The sequence below is a fragment of the Oncorhynchus mykiss genome, unplaced genomic scaffold (assembly GCF_013265735.2).
Source record: "Oncorhynchus mykiss isolate Arlee unplaced genomic scaffold, USDA_OmykA_1.1 un_scaffold_325, whole genome shotgun sequence".
Classification (NCBI taxonomy): Eukaryota; Metazoa; Chordata; class Actinopteri; order Salmoniformes; family Salmonidae; genus Oncorhynchus; species Oncorhynchus mykiss.
Genome location: NW_023493774.1, coordinates 109,681 through 128,674, shown reverse-complemented (window position 1 = coordinate 128,674; position 18,994 = coordinate 109,681). Strand labels below are relative to the sequence as shown.

General features: G+C 40.9%; 10 non-coding genes across 10 annotated transcripts; all 10 read left to right on the top strand.

The window, feature by feature from the left end:
• Positions 1 to 2,144: 2,144 nt before the first annotated feature.
• Positions 2,145 to 2,226, top strand: trnas-aga. The gene has a single exon. It is a non-coding gene; the product is annotated as a tRNA-Ser (tRNA).
• Positions 2,227 to 3,584: 1,358 nt separating this feature from the next.
• On the top strand, positions 3,585 to 3,667 carry trnal-cag. Its single transcript has one exon. It is a non-coding gene; the product is annotated as a tRNA-Leu (tRNA).
• Positions 3,668 to 3,973: 306 nt separating this feature from the next.
• On the top strand, positions 3,974 to 4,055 carry trnas-aga. The gene has a single exon. It is a non-coding gene; the product is annotated as a tRNA-Ser (tRNA).
• A 1,357-nt stretch (positions 4,056 to 5,412) lies between these two features.
• trnal-cag lies at positions 5,413 to 5,495 on the top strand. Its single transcript has one exon. It is a non-coding gene; the product is annotated as a tRNA-Leu (tRNA).
• A 250-nt stretch (positions 5,496 to 5,745) lies between these two features.
• On the top strand, positions 5,746 to 5,827 carry trnas-aga. The gene has a single exon. It is a non-coding gene; the product is annotated as a tRNA-Ser (tRNA).
• A 1,746-nt stretch (positions 5,828 to 7,573) lies between these two features.
• trnas-aga lies at positions 7,574 to 7,655 on the top strand. Its single transcript has one exon. It is a non-coding gene; the product is annotated as a tRNA-Ser (tRNA).
• A 1,356-nt stretch (positions 7,656 to 9,011) lies between these two features.
• Positions 9,012 to 9,094, top strand: trnal-cag. Its single transcript has one exon. It is a non-coding gene; the product is annotated as a tRNA-Leu (tRNA).
• Positions 9,095 to 10,839: 1,745 nt separating this feature from the next.
• trnal-cag lies at positions 10,840 to 10,923 on the top strand. Its single transcript has one exon. It is a non-coding gene; the product is annotated as a tRNA-Leu (tRNA).
• A 3,964-nt stretch (positions 10,924 to 14,887) lies between these two features.
• trnas-aga lies at positions 14,888 to 14,969 on the top strand. Its single transcript has one exon. It is a non-coding gene; the product is annotated as a tRNA-Ser (tRNA).
• A 1,745-nt stretch (positions 14,970 to 16,714) lies between these two features.
• Positions 16,715 to 16,796, top strand: trnas-aga. Its single transcript has one exon. It is a non-coding gene; the product is annotated as a tRNA-Ser (tRNA).
• The last annotated feature ends 2,198 nt before the right edge of the window (positions 16,797 to 18,994 follow it).

Genomic DNA, 18,994 nt, shown 5'->3' with positions numbered 1-18,994 from the left:
ACTTCTGACAGTTTTTTAGTGCCTCTCAGGAGTCATGCTGCTCAGCAGTAATAATAAGAATGATGAAATAACAACTTCACACAGTGAAATAACAATTCATAATAAACACTCTCAAATGCAGACCTTCTGGAGCTGAGCAAAGATCAAGGTTAAATAAGAAAACAGTTGGACTTAATAACAAATGAATGAGGGGAACATTTTGTGTTATTGCATTATAATGAGTTACTGCATTATCTTTCAGTTGTTAAATTTCACTTTCTGTAGGCTATGCCTGTTGGCCCATTCACTCCTAACAAGCCTGTTTTTTTCTGTCAATGTTGTCGTGGCCGAGTGGTTAAGGCGATGGACTAGAAATGCATTAGGATCTTCCTGCGTAGGTTCAAATCCTGCCGACAATGAAAACGCATTTTTTTGACCACTCCGGAGGTTGAAGTTTAGTCGTGTTTCTTATACCAATCGCATCCTCTCAGATCTCCGCAAGTACATAGGGATTAGTTGTCCATTTGGGATAGGACTGCAGGCCATCTATCCCACTTCACACCTTTACACACCTGGTTATCCAGCCTTCTAGCTCTATAGGCCACAGTAGCATAGGTTACAGGTTTGTAGTCAAGCCACAGATTTCAGGTGAGATCCCATGATACACTCAACAATACAACAACACGATTCTCATGAATAACCATTAAGCCATTTGCTAAGATTTCCTCCATTTTGACATGTGGAAACCTGTTGTCACTCTTACCCTGACGGGAAGCTCCAGACACTTTTTTGGTCCTATCTGAGGCATTTTTAAATTCATGTCAAATTGGCCATATTTTGAAGACACTCTTATAGTCTGCAGGGTTATCGAACTGGCCACATCTAAAGTCAAGCCACAGGTAACAGGTGAGAAACCTTGTTAAACCCTAAAAGAAAAAGAAAAAACTTGATTGCATTGAAAATAACCATTAAGTCATTCAGGTCGCAGACTCCCCTATAGGCATGGTTTGAAACCCCCTCCTGACAACTTTTTAGCGCCTGCATGTCATGCACCTTTGTAAAATCCAGTTGAAAAATAAATGACTTAAGGTAACGTAAATGACACCTAGTTAATATGAGTAGTGAACAACTATCGTATTTTTAATATTCTGCAAAAACAGCTAGTTGATGAGAGGCTGAAAGAGAATTGCAAGAATCGTGCAATTTCACAGGCGGGCCCCAAACAGGCAAATAACAAAAATAATCTCGGAACGCAGAACTCGTCGGTCGTTGTCAGTGGATTGTATTGGCGGGAAGAACAAAAATATCGTCTGCAGGGTAATCGAAGTCGCCGCATCTAATGTCAAGTCACAGGTGAGCTGCCTTGTTAAACCCTAAAAATAAATAATAACACGATTGCGTTGAAATGACCCATTAAGCCATTTGTAAGGATTTCCCCCATGTGGACCTGTTGTCACTCTTACCCTGATGGTTGCTGATATTTCCAGACACTTTTTCAGTCTTATCTGAGGAATTTTATCATTTATATCAGAATGGCCATATTCTGATGCAAGTTTAGCGCTCATTCAATGGCGATTTACTACTCTTTCCCATTGAAGGCCATATTGAGGTTAAATCAATGACTGGACTTTTTAATTTATAAAAACAAATGACTATTGAAAGTGCAAGTCAGTATCGTGCATAGTTGTTCTGGTCTCTGTGGTGATTTTAGAGCGTTGTTCATATTTCTACTTTTACCGCATACACTTTAACCCGATACCCAGTTACTGTGCTGTAGTCAGGATGGCAGAGCGGTCTAAGGCGCTGCGTTCAGGTCGCAGTCTCCCATGGAGGCGTGGGTTCAAATCCCACTTCTGACAGTTTTTTAGTGCCTCTCAGGAGTCATGCTGCTCAGCAGTAATAATAAGAATGATGAAATAACAACTTCACACAGTGAAATAACAATTCATAATAAACACTCTCAAATGCAGACCTTCTGGAGCTGAGCAAAGATCAAGGTTAAATAAGAAAACAGCTGGACTTAATAACAAATGAATGAGGGGAACATTTTGTGTTATTGCATTATAATGAGTTACTGCATTATCTTTCAGTTGTTAAATTTCATTTTCTGTAGGCTATGCCTGTTGGCCCATTCACTCCTAACAAGCTTGTTTTCTTCTGTCAACGTTGTCGTGGCCGAGTGGTTAAGGCGATGGACTAGAAATCCGTTAGGATCTTCCTGCGCAGGTTCAAATCCTGCCGACAACGAAAATGCATTTTTTTTGACCCCTCCGGAGGTTGAAGTTTAGTCGTGTTTCTTATACCAATCGCATCCTCTCAGATCTCCGCAAGTACATAGGGATTAGTTGTCCATTTGGGATAGGACTGCAGGCCATCTGTCCCACTTCACACCTTTACACACCTGGTTATCCAGCCTTCTAGCTCTATAGGCCACAGTAGCATAGGTTACAGGTTTGTAGTCAAGCCACAGATTTCAGGTGAGATCCCATGATACACTCAACAATACAACAACACGATTCTCATGAATAACCATGAAGCCATTTGCTAAGATTTCCCCCATTTTGACATGTGGAAACCTGTTGTCACTCTTACCCTGACGGGAAGCTCCAGACACTTTTTTGGTCCTATCTGAGGCATTTTTAAATTCATGTCAAATTGGCCATATTCTGAAGACACTCTTATAGTCTGCAGGGTAATCGAACTGGCCACATCTAAAGTCAAGCCACAGGTAACAGGTGAGAAACCTTGTTAAACCCTAAAAGAAAAAGAAAAAACTTGATTGCATTGAAAATAACCATTAAGTCATTCAGGTCGCAGACTCCCCTATAGGCATGGTTTGAAACCCCCTCCTGACAATTTTTTAGTGCCTGCATGTCATGCACCTTTGTAAAATCCAGTTGAAAAATAAATGACTTAAGGTAACGTAAATGACACCTAGTTAATATGAGTAGTGAATAACTATCGTATTTTTAATATTCTGCAAAAACAGCTAGTTGATGAGAGGCTGAAAGAGAATTGAAAGAATCGCGCAATTTCACAGGCGGGCCCCAAACAGGCAAATAACAAAAATAATCTCGGAACGCAGAACTCATCGGTCGTTGTCAGTGGATTGTATTGGCGGGAAGAACAAATATATTGTCTGCAGGGTAATCAAAGTCGCCGCATCTAATGTCAAGTCACAGGTGAGCTGCCTTGTTAAACCCTAAAAATAAATAATAACACGATTGCGTTGAAATGACTCATTAAGCCATTTGTAAGGATTTCCCCCATGTGGACCTGTTGTCACTCTTACCCCGATGGTTGCTGATATTTCCAGACACTTTTTCAGTCTTATCTGAGGAATTTTATCATTTATATCAGAATGGCCATATTCTGATGCCAGTTTAGCGCTCATTCAATGACGATTTACTACTCTTTCCCATTGAAGGCCATATTGAGGTTAAATCAATGACTGGACTTTTTAATTTATAAAAACAAATGACTATTGAAAGTGCAAGTCAGTATCGTGCATAGTTGTTCTGGTCTCTGTGGTGATTTTAGAGCGTTGTTCATATTTCTACTTTTACCGCATACACTTTAACCCGATACCCAGTTACTGTGCTGTAGTCAGGATGGCCGAGCGGTCTAAGGCGCTGCGTTCAGGTCGCAGTCTCCCATGGAGGCGTGGGTTCAAATCCCACTTCTGACAGTTTTTTAGTGCCTCTCAGGAGTCATGCTGCTCATCAGTAATAATAAGAATGATGAAATAACAACTTCACACAGTGAAATAACAATTCATAATAAACACTCTCAAATGCAGACCTTCTGGAGCTGAGCAAAGATCAAGGTTAAATAAGAAAACAGCTGGACTTAATAACAAATGAATGAGGGGAACATTTTGTGTTATTGCATTATAATGAGTTACTGCATTATCTTTCAGTTGTTAAATTTCACTTTCTGTAGGCTATGCCTGTTGGCCCATTCACTCCTAAGAAGCCTGTTTTCTTCTGTCAACGTTGTCGTGGCCGAGTGGTTAAGGCGATGGACTAGAAATCCATTAGGATCTTCCTGCGTAGGTTCAAATCCTGCCGACAACGAAAATGCCTTTTTTTTGACCCTTCCGGAGGTTGAAGTTTAGTCGTGTTTCTTATACCAATCGCATCCTCTCAGATCTCCGCAAGTACATAGGGATTAGTTGTCCATTTGGGATAGGACTGCAGGCCATCTATCCCACTTCACACCTTTACACACCTGGTTATCCAGCCTTCTAGCTCTATAGGCCACAGTAGCATAGGTTACAGGTTTGTAGTCAAGCCACAGATTTCAGGAGAGATCCCATGATACACTCAACAATACAACAACACGATTCTCATGAATAACCATGAAGCCATTTGCTAAGATTTCCCCCATTTTGACATGTGGAAACCTGTTGTCACTCTTACCCTGACGGGAAGCTCCAGACACTTTTTTGGTCCTATCTGAGGCATTTTTAAATTCATGTCAAATTGGCCATATTCTGAAGACACTCTTATAGTCTGCAGGGTAATCGAACTGGCCACATCTAAAGTCAAGCCACAGGTAACAGGTGAGAAACCTTGTTAAACCCTAAAAGAAAAAGAAAAACTCGATTGCATTGAAAATAACCATTAAGTCATTCAGGTCGCAGACTCCCCTATAGGCATGGTTTGAAACCCCCTCCTGACAACTTTTTAGCGCCTGCATGTCATGCACCTTTGTAAAATCCAGTTGAAAAATAAATGACTTAAGGTAACGTAAATGACACCTAGTTAATATGAGTAGTGAATAACTAACGTATTTTTAATATTCTGCAAAAACAGCTAGTTGATGAGAGGCTGAAAGAGAATTGCAAGAATCGCGCAATTTCACAGGCGGGCCCCAAACAGGCAAATAACAAAAATAATCTCGGAACGCAGAACTCGTCGGTCATTGTCAGTGGATTGTATTGGCGGGAAGAACAAAAATATCGTCTGCAGGGTAATCGAAGTCGCCGCATCTAATGTCAAGTCACAGGTGAGCTGCCTTGTTAAACCCTAAAAATAAATAATAACACGATTGCGTTGAAATGACCCATTAAGCCATTTGTAAGGATTTCCCCCATGTGGACCTGTTGTCACTCTTACCCTGATGGTTGCTGATATTTCCAGACACTTTTTCAGTCTTATCTGAGGAATTTTATCATTTATATCAGAATGGCCATATTCTGATGCCAGTTTAGAGCTCATTCAATGGCGAATTACTACTCTTTCCCATTGAAGGCCATATTGAGGTTAAATCAATGACTGGACTTTTTAATTTATAAAAACAAATGACTATTGAAAGTGCAAGTCAGTATCGTGCATAGTTGTTCTGGTCTCTGTGGTGATTTTAGAGCGTTGTTCATATTTCAACTTTTACCGCATACACTTTAACCCGATACCCAGTTACTGTGCTTTAGTCAGGATGGCCGAGCGGTCTAAGGCGCTGCGTTCAGGTCGCAGTCTCCCATGGAGGCGTGGGTTCAAATCCCACTTCTGACAGTTTTTTAGTTCACACAGTGAAATAACAATTCATAATAAACACTCTCAAATGCAGACCTTCTGGAGCTGAGCAAAGATCAAGGTTAAATAAGAAAACAGCTGGACTTAATAACAAATGAATGAGGGGAACATTTTGTGTTATTGCATTATAATGAGTTACTGCATTATCTTTCAGTTGTTAAATTTCACTTTCTGTAGGCTATGCCTGTTGGCCCATTCACTCCTAACAAGCCTGTTTTCATCTGTCAACGTTGTCGTGGCCGAGTGGTTAAGGCGATGGACTAGAAATCCATTAGGATCTTCCTGCGCAGGTTCAAATCCTGCCGACAACGAAAATGCATTTTTTTGACCCCTCCGGAGGTTGAAGTTTAGTCGTGTTTCTTATACCAATCGCATCCTCTCAGATCTCCGCAAGTACATAGGGATTAGTTGTCCATTTGGGATAGGACTGCAGGCCATCTATACCACTTCACACCTTTACACACCTGGTTATCCAGCCTTCTAGCTCTATAGGCCACAGTAGCATAGGTTACAGGTTTGTAGTCAAGCCACAGATTTCAGGAGAGATCCCATGATACACTCAACAATACAACAACACGATTCTCATGAATAACCATGAAGCCATTTGCTAAGATTTCCCCCATTTTGACATGTGGAAACCTGTTGTCACTCTTACCCTGACGGGAAGCTCCAGACACTTTTTTGGTCCTATCTGAGGCATTTTTAAATTCATGTCAAATTGGCCATATTCTGAAGACACTCTTATAGTCTGCAGGGTAATCGAACTGGCCACATCTAAAGTCAAGCCACAGGTAACAGGTGAGAAACCTTGTTAAACCCTAAAAGAAAAAGAAAAAACTCGATTGCATTGAAAATAACCATTAAGTCATTCAGGTCGCAGACTCCCCTATAGGCATGGTTTGAAACCCCCTCCTGACAACTTTTTAGCGCCTGCATGTCATGCACCTTTGTAAAATCCAGTTGAAAAATAAATGACTTAAATTAACGTAAATGACACCTAGTTAATATGAGTAGTGAATAACTAACGTATTTTTAATATTCTGCAAAAACAGCTAGTTGATGAGAGGCTGAAAGAGAATTGCAAGAATCGCGCAATTTCACAGGCGGGCCCCAAACAGGCAAATAACAAAAATAATCTCGGAACGCAGAACTCGTCGGTCATTGTCAGTGGATTGTATTGGCGGGAAGAACAAAAATATCGTCTGCAGGGTAATCGAAGTCGCCGCATCTAATGTCAAGTCACAGGTGAGCTGCCTTGTTAAACCCTAAAAATAAATAATAACACGCTTGCGTTGAAATGACCCATTAAGCCATTTGTAAGGATTTCCCCCATGTGGACCTGTTGTCACTCTTACCCTGATGGTTGCTGATATTTCCAGACACTTTTTCAGTCTTATCTGAGGAATTTTATCATTTATATCAGAATGGCCATATTCTGATGCCAGTTTAGCGCTCATTCAATGACGATTTACTACTCTTTCCCATTGAAGGCCATATTGAGGTTAAATCAATGACTGGACTTTTTAATTCATAAAAACAAATGACTATTGAAAGTGCAAGTCAGTATCGTGCATAGTTGTTCTGGTCTCTGTGGTGATTTTAGAGCGTTGTTCATATTTCTACTTTTACCGCATACACTTTAACCCGATACCCAGTTACTGTGCTGTAGTCAGGATGGCCGAGCGGTCTAAGGCGCTGCGTTCAGGTTGCAGTCTCCCATGGAGGCGTGGGTTCAAATCCCACTTCTGACAGTTTTTTAGTGCCTCTCAGGAGTCATGCTGCTCAGCAGTAATAATAAGAATGATGAAATAACAACTTCACACAGTGAAATAGCAATTCATAATAAACACTCTCAAATGCAGACCTTCTGGAGCTGAGCAAAGATCAAGGTTAAATAAGAAAACAGCTGGACTTAATAACAAATGAATGAGGGGAACATTTTGTGTTATTGCATTATAATGAGTTACTGCATTATCTTTCAGTTGTTAAATTTCACTTTCTGTAGGCTATGCCTGTTGGCCCATTCACTCCTAACAAGCCTGTTTTCTTCTGTCAACGTTGTCGTGGCCGAGTGGTTAAGGCGATGGACTAGAAATCCATTAGGATCTTCCTGCGCAGGTTCAAATCCTGCCGACAACGAAAATGCATTTTTTTGACCCCTCCGGAGGTTGAAGTTTAGTCGTGTTTCTTATACCAATCGCATCCTCTCAGATCTCCGCAAGTACATAGGGATTAGTTGTCCATTTGGGATAGGACTGCAGGCCATCTATACCACTTCACACCTTTACACACCTGGTTATCCAGCCTTCTAGCTCTATAGGCCACAGTAGCATAGGTTACAGGTTTGTAGTCAAGCCACAGATTTCAGGAGAGATCCCATGATACACTCAACAATACAACAACATGATTCTCATGAATAACCATGAAGCCATTTGCTAAGATTTCCCCCATTTTGACATGTGGAAACCTGTTGTCACTCTTACCCTGACGGGAAGCTCCAGACACTTTTTTGGTCCTAATCTGAGGCATTTTTAAATTCATGTCAAATTGGCCATATTCTGAAGACACTCTTAGGCTGCAGGGTAATCGAACTGGCCACATCTAAAGTCAAGCCACAGGTAACAGGTGAGAAACCTTGTTAAACCCTAAAAGAAAAAGAAAAAACTCGATTGCATTGAAAATAACCATTAAGTCATTCATGTCGCAGACTCCCCTATAGGCATGGTTTGAAACCCCCTCCTGACAACTTTTTAGCGCCTGCATGTCATGCACCTTTGTAAAATCCAGTTGAAAAATAAATGACTTAAGGTAACGTAAATGACACCTAGTTAATATGAGTAGTGAATAACTATCGTATTTTTAATATTCTGCAAAAACAGCTAGTTGATGAGAGGCTGAAAGAGAATTGCAAGAATCGCGCAATTTCACAGGCGGGCCCCAAACAGGCAAATAACAAAAATAATCTTGGAACGCAGAACTCGTCGGTCGTTGTCAGTGGATTGTATTGGCGGGAAGAACAAAAATATCGTCTGCAGGGTAATCGAAGTCGCCGCATCTAATGTCAAGTCACAGGTGAGCTGCCTTGTTAAACCCTAAAAATAAATAATAACACGATTGCGTTGAAATGACTCATTAAGCCATTTGTAAGGATTTCCCCCATGTGGACCTGTTGTCACTCTTACCCTGATGGTTGCTGATATTTCCAGACACTTTTTCAGTCTTATCTGAGGAATTTTATCATTTATGTCAGAATGGCCATATTCTGATGCCAGTTTAGCGCTCATTCAATGACGATTTACTACTCTTTCCCATTGAAGGCCATATTGAGGTTAAATCAATGACTGGACTTTTTAATTCATAAAAACAAATGACTATTGAAAGTGCAAGTCAGTATCGTGCATAGTTGTTCTGGTCTCTGTGGTGATTTTAGAGCGTTGTTCATATTTCTACTTTTACCGCATACACTTTAACCCGATACCCAGTTACTATGCTGTAGTCAGGATGGCCGAGCGGTCTAAGGCGCTGCGTTCAGGTCGCAGTCTCCTATGGAGGCGTGGGTTCAAATCCCACTTCTGACAGTTTTTTAGTGCCTCTCAGGAGTCATGCTGCTCAGCAGTAATAATAAGAATGATGAAATAACAACTTCACACAGTGAAATAACAATTCATAATAAACACTCTCAAATGCAGACCTTCTGGAGCTGAGCAAAGATCAAGGTTAAATAAGAAAACAGCTGGACTTAATCACAAATGAATGAGGGGAACATTTTGTGTTATTGCATTGTAATGAGTTACTGCATTATCTTTCAGTTGTTAAATTTCACTTTCTGTAGGCTATGCCTGTTGGCCCATTACACTCCTAACAAGCCTGTTTTCTTCTGTCGACGTTGTCGTGGCCGAGTGGTTAAGGCGATGGACTAGAAATGCATTAGGATCTTCCAGCGCAGGTTCAAATCCTGCCGACAATGAAAATGCATTTTTTTGACCCCTCCTGAGGTTGAAGTTTAGTCGTGTTTCTTATACCAATCGCATCCTCTCAGATCTCCGCAAGTACATAGGGATTAGTTGTCCATTTGGGATAGGACTGCAGGCCATCTATCCCACTTCACACCTTTACACACCTGGTTATCCAGCTTTCTAGCTCTATAGGCCACAGTAGCATAGGTTACAGGTTTGTAGTCAAGCCACAGATTTCAGGTGAGATCCCATGATACACTCAACAATACAACAACACTGATTCTCATGAATAACCATGAAGCCATTTGCTAAGATTTCCCCCATTTTGACATGTGGAAACCTGTTGTCACTCTTACCCTGACGGGAAGCTCCAGACACTTTTTTGGTCCTATCTGAGGCATTTTTAAATTCATGTCAAATTGGCCATATTCTGAAGACACTCTTAGGCTGCAGGGTAATCGAACTGGCCACATCTAAAGTCAAGCCACAGGTAACAGGTGAGAAACCTTGTTAAACCCTAAAAGAAAAAGAAAAACTTGATTGCATTGAAAATAACCATTAAGTCATTCAGGTCGCAGACTCCCCTATAGGCATGGTTTGAAACCCGCTCCTGACAACTTTTTTAGCGCCTGCATGTCATGCACCTTTGTAAAATCCAGTTGAAAAATAAATGACTTAAGGTAACGTAAATGACACCTAGTTAATATGAGTAGCGAATAACTATCGTATTTTTAATATTCTGCAAAAACAGCTAGTTGATGAGAGGCTGAAAGAGAATTGCAAGAATCGCGCAATTTCACAGGCGGGCCCCAAACAGGCAAATAACAAAAATAATCTCGGAACGCAGAACTCGTCGGTCGTTGTCAGTGGATTGTATTGGCGGGAAGAACAAAAATATCGTCTGCAGGGTAATCAAAGTCGCCGCATCTAATGTCAAGTCACAGGTGAGCTGCCTTGTTAAACCCTAAAAATAAATAATAACACGATTGCGTTGAAATGACTCATTAAGCCATTTGTAAGGATTTCCCCCATGTGGACCTGTTGTCACTCTTACCCTGATGGTTGCTGATATTTCCAGACACTTTTTCAGTCTTATCTGAGGAATTTTATCATTTATATCAGAATGGCCATATTCTGATGCCAGTTTAGCGCTCATTCAATGACGATTTACTACTCTTTCCCATTGAAGGCCATATTGAGGTTAAATCAATGACTGGACTTTTTAATTTATAAAAACAAATGACTATTGAAAGTGCAAGTCAGTATCGTGCATATTTGTTCTGGTCTCTGTGGTGATTTTAGAGCGTTGTTCATATTTCTACTTTTACCGCATACACTTTAACCCGATACCCAGTTACTGTGCTGTAGTCAGGATGGCCGAGCGGTCTAAGGCGCTGCGTTCAGGTCGCAGTCTCCCTATGGAGGCGTGGGTTCAAATCCCACTTCTGACAGTTTTTTAGTGCCTCTCAGGAGTCATGCTGCTCAGCAGTAATAATAAGAATGATGAAATAACAACTTCACACAGTGAAATAACAATTCATAATAAACACTCTCAAATGCAGACCTTCTGGAGCTGAGCAAAGATCAAGGTTAAATAAGAAAACAGCTGGACTTAATCACAAATGAATGAGGGGAACATTTTGTGTTATTGCATTGTAATGAGTTACTGCATTATCTTTCAGTTGTTAAATTTAACTTTCTGTAGGCTATGCCTGTTGGCCCATACACTCCTAACAAGCCTGTTTTCTTCTGTCGACGTTGTCGTGGCCGAGTGGTTAAGGCGATGGACTAGAAATGCATTAGGATCTTCCAGCGCAGGTTCAAATCCTGCCGACAATGAAAATGCATTTTTTTGACCCCTCCGGAGGTTGAAGTTTAGTCGTGTTTCTTATACCAATCGCATCCTCTCAGATCTCCGCAAGTACATAGGGATTAGTTGTCCATTTGGGATAGGACTGCAGGCCATCTATCCCACTTCACACCTTTACACACCTGGTTATCCAGCCTTCTAGCTCTATAGGCCACAGTAGCATAGGTTACAGGTTTGTAGTCAAGCCACAGATTTCAGGTGAGATCCCATGATACACTCAACAATACAACAACACGATTCTCATGAATAACCATGAAGCCATTTGCTAAGATTTCCCCCATTTTGACATGTGGAAACCTGTTGTCACTCTTACCCTGACGGGAAGCTCCAGACACTTTTTTGGTCCTAATCTGAGGCATTTTTAAATTCATGTCAAATTGGCCATATTCTGAAGACACTCTTAGGCTGCAGGGTAATCGAACTGGCCACATCTAAAGTCAAGCCACAGGTAACAGGTGAGAAACCTTGTTAAACCCTAAAAGAAAAAGAAAAAACTCGATTGCATTGAAAATAACCATTAAGTCATTCAGGTCGCAGACTCCCCTATAGGCATGGTTTGAAACCCCCTCCTGACAACTTTTTAGCGCCTGCATGTCATGCACCTTTGTAAAATCCAGTTGAAAAATAAATGACTTAAGGTAACGTAAATGACACCTAGTTAATATGAGTAGTGAATAACTATCGTATTTTTAATATTCTGCAAAAACAGCTAGTTGATGAGAGGCTGAAAGAGAATTGCAAGAATCGCGCAATTTCACAGGCGGGCCCCAAACAGGCAAATAACAAAAATAATCTTGGAACGCAGAACTCGTCGGTCGTTGTCAGTGGATTGTATTGGCGGGAAGAACAAAAATATCGTCTGCAGGGTAATCAAAGTCGCCGCATCTAATGTCAAGTCACAGGTGAGCTGCCTTGTTAAACCCTAAAAATAAATAATAACACGATTGCGTTGAAATGACTCATTAAGCCATTTGTAAGGATTTCCCCCATGTGGACCTGTTGTCACTCTTACCCTGATGGTTGCTGATATTTCCAGACACTTTTTCAGTCTTATCTGAGGAATTGTATCATTTATATCAGAATGGCCATATTCTGATGCCAGTTTAGCGCTCATTCAATGACGATTTACTACTCTTTCCCATTGAAGGCCATATTGAGGTTAAATCAATGACTGGACTTTTTAATTTATAAAAACAAATGACTATTGAAAGTGCAAGTCAGTATCGTGCATAGTTGTTCTGGTCTCTGTGGTGATTTTAGAGCGTTGTTCATATTTCTACTTTTACCGCATACACTTTAACCCGATACCCAGTTACTGTGCTGTAGTCAGGATGGTCGAGCGGTCTAAGGCGCTGCGTTCAGTTCGCAGTCTCCCATGGAGGCGTGGGTTCAAATCCCACTTCTGACAGTTTTTTAGTGCCTCTCAGGAGTCATGCTGCTCAGCAGTAATAATAAGAATGATGAAATAACAACTTCACACAGTGAAATAACAATTCATAATAAACACTCTCAAATGCAGACCTTCTGGAGCTGAGCAAAGATCAAGGTTAAATAAGAAAACAGCTGGACTTAATAACAAATGAATGAGGGGAACATTTTGCGTTATTGCATTATAATGAGTTACTGCATTATCTTTCAGTTGTTAAATTTCACTTTCTGTAGGCTATGCCTGTTGGCCCATTACACTCCTAACAAGCTTGTTTTCTTCTGTCAGCGTTGTCGTGGCCGAGTGGTTAAGGCGATGGACTAGAAATGCCATTAGGATCTTCCTGCGCAGGTTCAAATCCTGCCGACAACTGAAAATGCATTTTTTTGACCCCTCCGGAGGTTGAAGTTTAGTCGTGTTTCTTATACCAATCGCATCCTCTCAGATCTCCGCAAGTACATAGGGATTAGTTGTCCATTTGGGATAGGACTGCAGGCCATCTAGTCCCACTTCACACCTTTACACACCTGGTTATCCAGCCTTCTAGCTCTATAGGCCACAGTAGCATAGGTTACAGGTTTGTAGTCAAGCCACAGATTTCAGGTGAGATCCCATGATACACTCAACAATACAACAACACGATTCTCATGAATAACCATGAAGCCATTTGCTAAGATTTCCCCCATTTTGACATGTGGAAACCTGTTGTCACTCTTACCCTGACGGGAAGCTCCAGACACTTTTTTGGTCCTATCTGAGGCATTTTTAAATTCATGTCAAATTGGCCATATTCTGAAGACACTCTTAGGCTGCAGGGTAATCGAACTGGCCACATCTAAAGTCAAGCCACAGGTAACAGGTGAGAAACCTTGTTAAACCCTAAAAGAAAAAGAAAAAACTCGATTGCATTGAAAATAACCATTAAGTCATTCAGGTCGCAGACTCCCCTATAGGCATGGTTTGAAACCCCCTCCTGACAACTTTTTAGCGCCTGCATGTCATGCACCTTTGTAAAATCCAGTTGAAAAATAAATGACTTAAGGTAACGTAAATGACACCTAGTTAATATGAGTAGTGAATAACTATCGTATTTTTAATATTCTGCAAAAACAGCTAGTTGATGAGAGGCTGAAAGAGAATTGCAAGAATCGCGCAATTTCACAGGCGGGCCCCAAACAGGCAAATAACAAAAATAATCTCGGAACGCAGAACTCGTCGGTCGTTGTCAGTGGATTGTATTGGCGGGAAGAACAAAAATATCGTCTGCAGGGTAATCAAAGTCGCCGCATCTAATGTCAAGTCACAGGTGAGCTGCCTTGTTAAACCCTAAAAATAAATAATAACACGATTGCGTTGAAATGACTCATTAAGCCATTTGTAAGGATTTCCCCCATGTGGACCTGTTGTCACTCTTACCCTGATGGTTGCTGATATTTCCAGACACTTTTTCAGTCTTATCTGAGGAATTGTATCATTTATATCAGAATGGCCATATTCTGATGCCAGTTTAGCGCTCATTCAATGACGATTTACTACTCTTTCCCATTGAAGGCCATATTGAGGTTAAATCAATGACTGGACTTTTTAATTTATAAAAACAAATGACTATTGAAAGTGCAAGTCAGTATCGTGCATAGTTGTTCTGGTCTCTGTGGTGATTTTAGAGCGTTGTTCATATTTCTACTTTTACCGCATACACTTTAACCCGATACCCAGTTACTGTGCTGTAGTCAGGATGGTCCGAGCGGTCTAAGGCGCTGCGTTCAGTTCGCAGTCTCCCATGGAGGCGTGGGTTCAAATCCCACTTCTGACAGTTTTTTAGTGCCTCTCAGGAGTCATGCTGCTCAGCAGTAATAATAAGAATGATGAAATAACAACTTCACACAGTGAAATAACAATTCATAATAAACACTCTCAAATGCAGACCTTCTGGAGCTGAGCAAAGATCAAGGTTAAATAAGAAAACAGCTGGACTTAATAACAAATGAATGAGGGGAACATTTTGCGTTATTGCATTATAATGAGTTACTGCATTATCTTTCAGTTGTTAAATTTCACTTTCTGTAGGCTATGCCTGTTGGCCCATTCACTCCTAACAAGCTTGTTTTCTTCTGTCAGCGTTGTCGTGGCCGAGTGGTTAAGGCGATGGACTAGAAATCCATTAGGATCTTCCTGCGCAGGTTCAAATCCTGCCGACAACGAAAATGCATTTTTTTGACCCCTCCGGAGGTTGAAGTTTAGTCGTGTTTCTTATACCAATAGCATCCTCTCAGATCTCCGCAAGTACATAGGGATTAGTTGTCCATTTGGGATAGGACTGCAGGCCATCTGTCCCACTTCACACCTTTACACACCTGGTTATCCAGCCTTCTAGCTCTATAGGCCACAGTAGCATAGGTTACAGGTTTGTAGTCAAGCCACAGATTTCAGGTGAGATCCCATGATACACTCAACAATACAACAACACGATTCTCATGAATAACCATGAAGCCATTTGCTAAGATTTCCCCCATTTTGACATGTGGAAACCTGTTGTCACTCTTACCCTGACGGGAAGCTCCAGACACTTTTTTGGTCCTATCTGAGGCATTTTTAAATTCATGTCAAATTGGCCATATTCTGAAGACACTCTTAGGCTGCAGGGTAATCGAACTGGCCACATCTAAAGTCAAGCCACAGGTAACAGGTGAGAAACCTTGTTAAACCCTAAAAGAAAAAGAAAAAACTTGATTGCATTGAAAATAACCATTAAGTCATTCAGGTCGCAGACTCCCCTATAGGCATGGTTTGAAACCCCCTCCTGACAATTTTTTAGCGCCTGCATGTCATGCACCTTTGTAAAATCCAGTTGAAAAATAAATGACTTAAGGTAACGTAAATGACACCTAGTTAATATGAGTAGTGAATAACTATCGTATTTTTAATATTCTGCAAAAACAGCTAGTTGATGAGAGGCTGAAAGAGAATTGCAAGAATCGCGCAATTTCACAGGTGGGCCCCAAACAGGCAAATAACAAAAATAATCTCGGAACGCAGAACTCGTCGGTCGTTGTCAGTGGATTGTATTGGCGGGAAGAACAAAAATATTGTCCTGCAGGGTAATCAAAGTCGCCGCATCTAATGTCAAGTCACAGGTGAGCTGCCTTGTTAAACCCTAAAAATAAATAATAACACGATTGCGTTGAAATGACTCATTAAGCCATTTGTAAGGATTTCCCCAATGTGGACCTGTTGTCACTCTTACCCTGATGGTTGCTGATATTTCCAGACACTTTTTCAGTCTTATCTGAGGAATTTTATCATTTATATCAGAATGGCCATATTCTGATGCCAGTTTAGCGCTCATTCAATGGCGATTTACTACTCTTTCCCATTGAAGGCCATATTGAGGTTAAATCAATGACTGGACTTTTTAATTTATAAAAACAAATGACTATTGAAAGTGCAAGTCAGTATCGTGCATAGTTGTTCTGGTCTCTGTGGTGATTTTAGAGCTTTGTTCATACTTCTACTTTTACCGCATACACTTTAAACCGATACCCAGTTACTGTGCTGTAGTCAGGATGGCTGAGCGGTCTAAGGCGCTGCGTTCAGGTCGCAGTCTCCCATGGAGGCGTGTGTTCAAATCCCACTTCTGACAGTTTTTTAGTGCCTCTCAGGAGCCATGCTGCTCAGCAGTAATAATAAGAATGATGAAATAACAACTTCACACAGTGAAATAACAATTCATAATAAACACTCTCAAATGCAGACCTTCTGGAGCTGAGCAAAGATCAAGGTTAAATAAGAAAACAGCTGGACTTAATAACAAATGAATGAGGGGAACATTTTGTGTTATTGCATTATAATGAGTTACTGCATTATCTTTCAGTTGTTAAATTTCACTTTCTGTAGGCTATGCCTGTTGGCCCATTCACTCCTAACAAGCCTGTTTTCTTCTGTCAACGTTGTCGTGGCCGAGTGGTTAAGGCGATGGACTAGAAATCCATTAGGATGTTCCTGCGCAGGTTCAAATCCTGCCGACAACGAAAATGCTTTTTTTTTGACCCCTCCGGAGGTTGAAGTTTAGTCGTGTTTCTTATACCAATCGCATCCTCTCAGATCTCCGCAAGTACATAGGGATTAGTTGTCCATTTGGGATAGGACTGTAGGCCATCTGTCCCACTTCACACCTTTACACACCTGGTTATCCAGCCTTCTAGCTCTATAGGCCACAGTAGCATAGGTTACAGGTTTGTAGTCAAGCCACAGATTTCAGATGAGATCCCATGATACACTCAACAATACAACAACACAATTCTCATGAATAACCATTAAGCCATTTGCTAAGATTTCCCCCATTTTGACATGTGGAAACCTGTTGTCACTCTTACCCTGACGGGAAGCTCCAGACACTTTTTTGGTCCTATCTGAGGCATTTTTAAATTCATGTCAAATTGGCCATATTCTGAAGACACTCTTATAGTCTGCAGGGCAATCGAACTGGCCACATCTAAAGTCAAGCCACAGGTAACAGGTGAGAAACCTTGTTAAACCCTAAAAGAAAAAGAAAAACTCGATTGCATTGAAAATAACCATTAAGTCATTCAGGTCGCAGACTCCCCTATAGGCATGGTTTGAAACCCCCTCCTGACAACTTTTTAGCGCCTGCATGTCATGCACCTTTGTAAAATCCAGTTGAAAAATAAATGACTTAAGGTAACGTAAATGACACCTAGTTAACCTCTCTGATCTCCCAAACCCGGATCCGGTATCGTGACTACAGCCTCAAGCTCATTACCATAACGCAACGTTAACTATTCATGAAAATCGCAAATGAAATGAAATAAATATGCCATCTCGCAAGCTTAGCCTTTTGTAAACAACACTGTCATCTCAGATTTTCAAAATATGCTTCTCAACCATAGGAAAACAATCATTTGTGTAACAGTAGCTAGCAAACAAAGGATTTAGCGTTAGCATTAGCGTTAGCATCCAGCACGCAACATTTCAACAAAAACATAAAAGCCTTCAAATAAAATAATTTACCTTTGAAGAACTTCTGATGTTTTCAATGAGGATACTCTCAGTTGGATAGCAGATGCTCAGTTTTTCCAAAAAGATTCTTTGTGTATTAGAAATAGCTCCGTTTTATACATCACATTTGGCTACCAAAAAAACCCCGAAAATTCAGTCCTCAAAACGCGAACTTTTTTCCAAATTAACTCCATAATATCGACTGAAAACATGGCAAACGTTGTTTAGAATCAATCATCAAGGTGTTTTTCACATATCTCTTCATTGATACATCGTTCTTGGACACATGCTTTCTCCCCTGAATCAAATGGTAAAGTACAAGCAGCTGGCAATTGCGCACCGAATTCCACGCAGGACACCAGGCGGACACTTGGAAAATGTAGTCTCTTATGGTCAATCTTCCAATGATATGCCTACAAATACGTCACAATGCTGCTAAGACCTTGGGCGAACGACAGAAAGTGTAGGCTCATTCCTTGCGCAATCACAGCCATATAAGGAGACAATGGAAAACAGAGCTTCAGAAATTCTGCTAATTCCTGGTTGATGCATCATCTTGGTTTCGCCTGTAGAATGAGTTCTGGGGCACTTACAGACAAAATCTTTGCAGATTCTGAAACTTCAGAGTGTTTTCTTTCCAAAACTGTCAAGAATATGCATAGTCGAGCATCTTTTCGTGACAAAATATCGCGCTTAAAACGGGAACGTTTTTTATCCAAAAATGAAATAGCGCCCCTAGAGATCTAACAGGCTAATAACATCAGCTGAAATGCACCCAAAACGTCCTCTGGTCCGGAAAAGTTGCGCATCAAAACTTCAAAATTACATATTATATGTCGACTAAACAGGTCAAACTAAGTGCAGAAGCAAGCTTTATGATGTTTTAGACACACAAAACAAACTTCAATTCAATCGGCCATCGTCTGCCCCTCTCTTGAGTGCTGGAACAAAGGAATGGCTGGGACCAATTCGCGCCCCTACGCACAGCCTATTTTCTCGTGGCACGCACTAATTTCACTCCCATAGGGTCAATTCTCGCGGGATTTGAACGATTCAAAGCTCTACTGAAAGAGGACATCTAGCGGAAGAGATAGAAAGTATCCCCAGAATCATAACTGGTTGGGAAGGGTGGGGGCCATGACGTCAAAGTTGCTCCAACTTTCATGGCCACAAAAACTAGTTTGGAAGAATGCCTGCCCTGTGAGTTCTG